Source organism: Pistacia vera, unplaced genomic scaffold (assembly GCF_008641045.1).
Source record: "Pistacia vera cultivar Batoury unplaced genomic scaffold, PisVer_v2 Contig1208, whole genome shotgun sequence".
In the NCBI taxonomy this organism is placed as follows: domain Eukaryota; kingdom Viridiplantae; phylum Streptophyta; class Magnoliopsida; order Sapindales; family Anacardiaceae; genus Pistacia; species Pistacia vera.
The window spans coordinates 1-9,021 of NW_022195258.1; the positions used below are offsets into that span (position 1 = coordinate 1).

General features: G+C 38.6%; 1 pseudogene; it reads left to right on the plus strand.

Moving 5' to 3' along the window:
- Positions 1 to 314: 314 nt before the first annotated feature.
- On the plus strand, positions 315 to 2,957 carry LOC116112887 (annotated as a pseudogene).
- The last annotated feature ends 6,064 nt before the right edge of the window (positions 2,958 to 9,021 follow it).

The window sequence follows — 9,021 nt, forward strand, 5'->3', positions numbered from 1 at the left end:
TCTGTGTGTCATTTTGTTTTCTTAGTTAAGATTTAATTCTTTGTTTAATTTCATTTTTGTTTTCTTTTTCATTAAAATTTGCTCTCACCAATCCAAAGAATTCGATTTCTTCAACTTGATAACGTTAGGAAACTTAGTGCTTTGCTACAGTCCTCGTGGGAACGATATCCTACCCATCACTTTATTACTTGAGCGACCAGTGCACTTGCTAGATTTGCATGTTGTAGTAAACACGCATCACATGCATGCATCATATCTTGCTTGAAGAAGGAGCAAAACCTTTCCATCAACCGCAAAGAAGATTGAACCCACCCATGATAGATGTTGTGAAGAAAGAGATCCTGAAACTTCTTGAAGTTGGAGTGATTTATCCCATTTTAGATAGCAATTGGGTTAGCCCTGTTCAAGTGGATCCTAAAAAGACCGAAATAACTGTTGTGAAAAATCAGAATGAGGAGTTAGTTCCTACCCGTGTTCAAAATGGGTGGTGGGTTTGTATAGATTACAGGAAATTAAATGTTGTAACCCGCAAGGACCACTTTCCTTTACCTTTTATTGATAAATGCTTGAAAGGTTAGCTGGTCATTCTTACTATTGTTTCCTTGATGGTTATTCAGGTTATTTTCATATTGCGATTGCTCCGGAGGATTAAGAGAAGATGACTTTTACATGCCCATTTGGAACTTTTGCATATCGTCGCATGCCCTTTGGTCTTTGCAACGCCCCAGCCACTTTCTAGTGGTGTATGGTTAGCATATCTTAAGATTATGTTGAGCATATCATAGAATTTTTTATGGACGATTTCACAGTTTATGGAAGCTCTTTTGATAATTGGTTGCATAACCTTACACTTCTTCTTTAAAGATGCATAGAAACTAACCTTGTGTTAAATTCTGAAAAATGTCATTTTATGGTAGATCAAGGTCTAGTTTTGGGTCATGTTGTTTCATCTAGGGGCATTGAGGTAGATAAAGCCAAAGTTGACATTATTCAATCTTTACCTTTCCCCACTAGTGTGCGGGAAGTTCATTCTTTTCTTGGACATGCAGGTTTTTATTGAAGATTCATCAAGGACTTCTCCAAAATAGCATTACCCCTATGTAAGTTGCTGCAAAAGGATGTGGTTTTTGAGCTCAATGAGGCATGTAAAGTGGCGTTTGACAAGCTGAAGGAACTTCTGACTTCTACCCCAATTATCCAACCCCCTGACTGGAACATTCCTTTCGAGATAATGTGTGATGCAAGTGATTATGCTGTAGGAGCTGTTTTGGGTCAAAGGATTGGAAAAGCATCTCATGCCATTTATTATGCTTCCAGGATTTTGAATAATGCCCAAAGAAATTATTCCACCACCAAGAAAGAACTTTTAGCTGTTGTTTTTGCTTTAGAAAAGTTTCGATCTTATTAGCTTGGTACTAAAATTATTGTTTTTTCTAATCATGCAGCTTTGCGTTATATTTGATGACGAAGAAAGAGGCAAAACCGAGATTGATAAGGTGGATACTTCTCTTGAGTGAATTCGATTTGGAGATCAAAGATAAAAGAGGGACAGAAAATCGTGTCGCAGATCATTTGAGTCGTCTAGTTCACGTGGAGGATGAACTTCATTTGCAAGAAACATTCTCTGACAAGCAATTGTTCTCCACGAGTGTGACATTACCTTGGTATGCAAACCTTGTAAATTATTTGGTTACTAACATTTTTCCTCCTGGTTTGTCTAGGGCTGAAAGAGATAAGATGAAGAGTGATGCCAAATACTATGTGTGGGATGACCCCTACTTATGGAAGCATTGTGCAGATCAAGTAATAAGAAGGTGCGTTCATGAAAATGAAATTATTTCCATTCTCACCTTTTGTCATTCTTATGCATGTGGAGGTCACTTTGGAGCTAAGAGGAAAGCGAGAAAAGTGCTAGAATGTAGTTTCTTTTGGTCGTCTTTATTTCGAGATTCATACTCTTTTTGTAAGTCATGCGATAATTGTCAAAGGACAGGTAATATATCCCAAAAGAATGAGATGCCACAAACCCCCATACTATTTTGCTAAATTTTTTATGTTTGGGGCATTGATTTCATGGGACCGTTTCCTGTCTCTTTTAGTTTTGTTTATATTTTGCTTGCTATTGATTATGTCTCGAAATGGGTGGAAGCTAAAGCCACTAGGACCGATGATTCTAAAGTTGTTGCAGATTTATCGAGTCTAACATATTCTACTGGTTTGGAATTCCAAGAGCTCTAATAAGTGATCGAGGCACTCACTTTTGCTACCGAACTATGGAGGCTTTGCTGAAAAAGTATCATGTGACCCACAAGGTGTCTACTGCCTATCATCCGCAAACTAGTGGACAAGCAAAAGTGTCAAATCAAGAGATCAAGTCCATCATTGAGAAGACGGTCAATCCAAGTAGAAAAGACTGGAGTTTGCATTTGGATGATGCCTTGTGGGCATATAAGACTACGTTTAAGACACCCATTGGTATGTCACCTTTTCGATTGGTGTTTGGGAAAGCATGCCATCTTCCAGTTGAGTTAGAACACAAGGCTTATTGAGCAATCAAGAGTTTTAACATGAAGATGGATGAAAGTGGATAACACAGGAAGTTGCAACTACAAGAGTTAGAGGAAATTCGCAATGATGCCTATGAGAATGCAAGGATTTACAAGGAAAAGACGAAGGCTTTTCATGACAAGATGATCTCTAGGAAGGAGTTTACAGTCGGTCAAAAAGTCCTTCTATACAATTCACGACTTCGTTTGTTTCCGAGTAAGTTGCGTTCTTGTTGGATTGGACGTTTTGTTGTTACTAATATTTTTCCTCATGGCGCAGTTGAAACTCGAAGTTTAGCAACTTTGAAAGTGTTCAAGGTGAATGGCCATAGACTTAAGACTTTCTACGAAGGTCTCCAAGAAGAAAATGTGGCAGGATTGGACCTTGAGGATCCGACTTATTCAGATTGAAGAGGACAGCCTTGATTCGAGCCAACGACAATAAACAAAGGCGCTGCTTGGGAGGCAACCCAAGGGGAGTTTGTTTTCTTTTTCTCGCATTTTAAATTCTCGTTATTTTTGCCTTTTCTTTGCATTTCATCTTACATTGTCCAACCGAGTCATTCTCCCTGGGAAGCCCTAATTCTGTTTGTAAAGAAGAAGGATGGGTCACTACAGATGTGTATTGATTACAGAGAGCTGAATAAGGTGACAGTGAAAAATAAGTACCTGCTACCTCGAATAGATGATTTGTTTGACCAATTGAAGGGAGCAGCAGTATTCTCCAAGATTGATTTGAGGTCAAGGTACCATTAGGTAAGAGTGGCCGAGCAGGATATAGCTAAGACTGCTTTCCGTACAAGGAATGAGCACTATAAGTTTGTAGTGATGTCGTTTGGCTTGACAAATGCCCCAGCAGTTTTTATGGATTTGATGAACCGGGTATTCCATGACTGTCTGGATCAGTTTATAGTGGTGTTCATTGATGATATTCTTGTTTATTCCAAATCGAGAGAAGAGCATGAGGAACATTTGAGAATAGTGCTGCAGCAGTTGAGGGAAAAGCAGTTGTATGCTAAATTTTCTAAGTGTGAGTTTTGGCTCGATCAAGTAATATTTCTGGGCCATACTGTGTCTAAGGAAGGGATTTCAGTAGATCCGAGTAAGGTAAAGGCAGTCCTTGAATGGTAGAGGTCGAAGACAGTAAAAGAGGTCAGAGGTTTCTTAGGCCTGGCAGGTTACTACAGACGATTTGTTGAAGGGTTCGCCCAGTTGGCTAAACCATTGACAGCTCTTACCAAATAGAAGACTCCTTTTGTATGGTCAGAAGCTTGTGAGGAATGTTTCCAAGAGTTGAAGAATAGGTTAACAACAGCTCCAGTGTTAATGTTACCACAAGAGGGTGTAGATTATGATAATTATATGGATGCCTCATTGTAAGGACTTGGCACGGTTTTAATGCAGTTAGGTAGGGTAATAGCCTATGCCTCTCGGCAATTGAAAGAGTATGAGACGAGATACCCTACGCATGACTTAGAATTGGTGGCCGCAGTCTTTGCCTTAAAGATTTGGAGCCATTACTTTTATGGTGTAAAGAGTAACATCTACACTGATCATAAGAGTTTAAAGTACTTCTTCACTCAAAAGGAGCTGAATATGAGACAGAGAAGGTGGTTAGAGCTGGTTAAGGACTATGATTGTGAGATTAAGTATCAACTGGGAAAAGCCAATGTAGTAGCCGATGCTTTGAGTAGAAAAGCCTATTTGTCCCGACTCACTAAGCAGAAAGAGCTAATGGAAGAGTTGTGTAGAGAACAAATTGAAGTGATTTCGGGAAGGATTGCCAGGTTAGAGGTTCAGTCTACCTTACTAGAAGAAGTCAAAGAAAAGCAAGTGGCTAATGAGTGGTATCAGAAAATAGCTCAACAAGTGCAGGAGGGCAAGGTAACAGAATTCCACTAGGTAAATGGTGTCCTCTATTTTAGAAATTGGTTGTGTATTCCTCAGGACGGTGAGTTAAGAAAGAGAATTCTTATAGAGGCTCATGACACACCATACATTGTCCATCCTGGAGTGACCAAGATGTATCAAGATGTAAAGAAAGGCTACTGGTGGCCAGGTATAAAGAAAGACATTGCAAAGTTTGTTGCTAAATGTCTAACTTGCCAACAGGTGAAAGCAGAACACCAAAGACCATTAGGGTTGCTTCAGCCACTTAGTATTCCAAATTGGAAATGGGAGAGTCTTTCGATGGATTTTAGCACAGGTCTCCCTAGAGTACAGAGAGGATATAATGCTATATGGGTGATTGTGTATAAATTAACTAAGTCCGCCAATTTCCTTCCAGAAAAGGAGAGTACCACCATGGATCAATTGTCTTAGATCTACATGAAAGAGATAGTCAGGTTACATGGTGTGCCCAAGATTATAGTGTTAGACAGAGATTCTAAATTTGTCTCAGCTTTCTGAACTAGTTTACAGAGAAATTTGGGTACCCGTTTGGCATTCAATACTGCCTATCATCTTCAAACGGATGGCTAAACAGAGAGAACAAATTAGGTGCTTGAGGATATGTTGAGAGCCTACTGCATGGATTATAGAATGTCATGGCATGAAATGTTAACTTTGGTGGAGTTTGCCTACAATAACAGTTATCAGTCTACAATTAAGATAGCGCCTTATGAGGCGTTGTATGGTAGACGATGTAGGTCTCCACTACATTGGGATAAGATCGGCGAAAAGGGTGAGTTGAGCATAGCTCTTGGGCCAGAGATGACTCAAAAAAGGATAGAGGATGTAAGATTAATCAGAAAGAGAATGAAGCAAGCCCAAGATCGACAGAAAAGTTATGTCGATTTGAAGAGAAAAGAAGTGGAGTTCCAAGTGGGTGACAAGGTATTTTTGAGAGTTTCTCCCTATAAATGAGTAATGCGCTTGAGGAACAAAGGGAAGTTAGCACCAATATATATTGGTCCATTTGAGGTATTGCAACGAGTTAGGAAGGTTGCCTACAGATTAGCACTACCACCTAGTATGGACAAGGTACATGACGTTTTCCATGTCTCTTTGCTGCAAAAGTATGTAAGTGATCCCTCCCATATCTTGAGTATAGAAGATGTTAATTTAGTAGAGAATCTTGTGTCCAGTACAGATTTTAGATTGGAAGGTTAAAGAGCTCCGGAACAAGAGTATTCCATTAGTGAAGGTCCTTTGGAGGAATCACAAGGTAGAAGAGGCCACATGGGAGGTAGAACAAGACATGCAGAATCGATACCCGGAGTTATTCGTGTGAATTTCAAGGACAAAATTCTTTTAAAGGGGGGAGAATTGTAACACCTCACTTGAGGTACATAGTTAAGATTTGCTGTATTACTTAAATGTTCATTGATTTAGCTTCAATTGAGTTTGTATGTTGTCATGGTTGGTTGGTTGGCCTTTAATTGAAATGGTATGTTGAGTTGGTTGAGTGTTTGCCTTGAAATTGGTTGAGACTTGAGGAATATTGGAAATACAATCTTTGTTGAGATGAGATTATTAGTTATTGATGAGTATTGAATATATTGGAATATGAGAAGTGTTGAGATTTTATGATGTTGAGTTGAGTTTTGATTGAAGTTGAAGGAAGTTTTGAGCAAACCTTATAGGAGTGTTTTCTTTGACAGGAATTTAGAGTGTATGAGGAGTTTTTCTCCTATTTTGGATGATTAAAGAGAAGAGAAAAGTTATTGTTAAAATAGATTTTTATATACACATGAGTTGTTTGATGAAATGCTCAAGAGAAGCATGAGTAAGAGTAAAAAGCCTTAATTTTTGCTACATGGCATAATTGTATTTCATGAGTGCATTACTGAGCATGAGTCATCCATATGCATTAATTAGGCATTAGAGAAAGAGAGTAGAGAAAGAATAGAGAACTTTGAGTGTGAGCTTCATTAAGAGAAAAGAGAGAAAAAGAGAATAAAGTTGGTTGTGTGATGGGGAACCCGTGAGTAACGGGTAGAGTATTCCCGTATGTACGCCTCAAAGAGAGAATGTAGCTTGAGTATGAGAGAGAAAAGTGGTGTAGCCCGTGAGAGTACATGTAGATGAGGGTTATACCCAAGAGTACCCGAGAGAGAGTTTATACGCTCACATGGCGAAGGGTTCCGAATCCATGCATAACTGAGTCCGATTAGCTAGAACGAGTAGAATTCACGGAGAGCGGGAACGAATCCTGGCCGTGCCTTGGGTAAGATGAGGCCGTGACTCACAAAAGAGAGTTAGTAGAAATGAGTTATGAGAAGTAGAAAAGAGTTATGAGAAAGAGAAAATAGAGAGAAGTATAAAAGAGAGAGTAAATGATAATTGTAAGGAAAGAATTAGATAGAGTTACGAGGATAGATGAGTAGAGGATTTACTTACTGAGCATTGTTTTTGTGCTCACCTTGTTATTTTCTATGTATTTGCAGGATCTAAGTGAGGACATGGTCGGATGGATGTCATCACACGAGGAGAAATGGTTACACTGTCCACCATGTTTTTGATAACTTTTGTACATGATACAAATTTTGTGTAAAGAATGTGTATGTTTAATAAAAGAAAAATTTAGGCCCAACTCTTATTACTATCTTATATGTGTTTTCATTATGTATATTTTTGTAAGTATTTGAGTAAGAAGCAGCTATTACAATACTCGACCCTTGCTTCAGATTAATAAACTCTTGTATCTTCTCATGAACCCGGTCAACCATTTGATACTCAGCCTCAAACACTCTTCTAAAGTCTCCCCAAGTCATAGTTGTAATATCATGAGTCTCTTCCATTAATTCCCACCAGATTCAGACATCTCTCTGAAACAAAAAAATGGCATATCGGATCCTCTCCTAATCTATCATAGGAAACAAGGTCGTCACACTCTCAACGGACTTAAACCATTCCTCTGCCACGAAAGGGTCTGCTGTACCTTTAAATTTTGATGACTAGTGTTGGCTCGGAAGTCCATAAATCGGCTCAATCTAATTCTGTACTGGGGGAGATACCGGCCTTTCTCTTCCGGCACTCGTGGTTGGTATTTGAACAGGGGTTTCAACTCTTCCCTGACTCTCTACTAAAACTTGTTGTATGATACCCCGAATCCTAGCTTCATCCAAGGGAGGGGGCGTAGGATCTGGCAAATTAGAGGATTCCCCTTTATCCCTTGACCTTTGACCCCTTGATCGGGTTCCACATCTCATCTACAAAACAACCATTCTCACATCAACTTCAATAACACACTAGTAAGGAAAGAATTTAACTTACAGTGGTCGGCTAAGGAACGTCGTGGTGGCGAGAATGACACACTGTCCCATCTGTAATGACTTCTTTCTACTATCATATTCATACAATATATTAATAAAAATACATGTATACTTATCAAAATAGTTGGGCCCAAAAATTTTCTTTACTGAATATATACATTCTTTACATAGTACAATATCATTTGTACAAAAAGACTCTCAAAACAGTGGACAGTGTAGCCAAGTCTCCCCGCTTGCCGATGTCCATCCGACCACATCCTCACGTATGTTCTGTAAAAGCATAGAAAACAACGGGGTGAGCACAAAGATGCTCATTGAGTAAATCCTCTACTCCACTATCCCCGTGTATCACTCTTCAATTCTTTCTTATTCTTATTCTTTCTCTTATTCTTTGCCGATCGGTCTTGGTTAATACATGGAGTCGGAACCTTGGCCATGTGAGTGTACTCTCTCTCATGTATAGCCCTCATCCGCATGTATTTTCATGGGCTATACGAATTCTTTTTCTCATTCTCATTCCGCTCTCTCATGGTGGAGACTGCTCTCTCACAGTGGTTTACATGCGGGTAATTCTACACTCATGGGTTCCCCATCGCACAACCTATTCTCTTTTCTCTTCTTTAGCACTTTTATTCATTTTATTCTCTAGTGCTAATTCTTTCCTTCTCTTTTTTCTAAGAGAATTAGTTCTTTTCTTTATCATTAATCTTAGAGTGATTCTTTCACATTACTCATATTTCTTTCTTTGATGATTACACATATAAACATATGCATATGGATGGCTCATGCCTAGAATCTTTCTTATATGCACTCATGAAATGCAAATATGCTAAGTTGCATAAAGTAAGGTTCTCTACTTCTACTCATGCTTCTCTTAGGCATTTCATCAAACAATATGTGTGCATACATAAACTCTACTCTAACTATAATTCTACTTCTTTCTTAACCATCCAAAATTGGAGTTCAACTCCTTTAAATCATCACACATACTGCAAAGAAAACACACTTCAAATATTCCTATCAAATTCTTCTAAATCTATCCATACTTCTATCAAATTTTATCAACACAATCCACCATTCTCATGGTGGAAATCTCTCCGGAAATCAACATTGAACTCATTCATAAATCCATCAACTCATTTCAAACATTAAAAGGTCAAACATTAATCATATACAAATCTCTATACATCATTCAATCATGCAAATCACAACTTAGGTGGATTTACTTACCTTATCCTCAAGTAGAATCCACTTAAGCT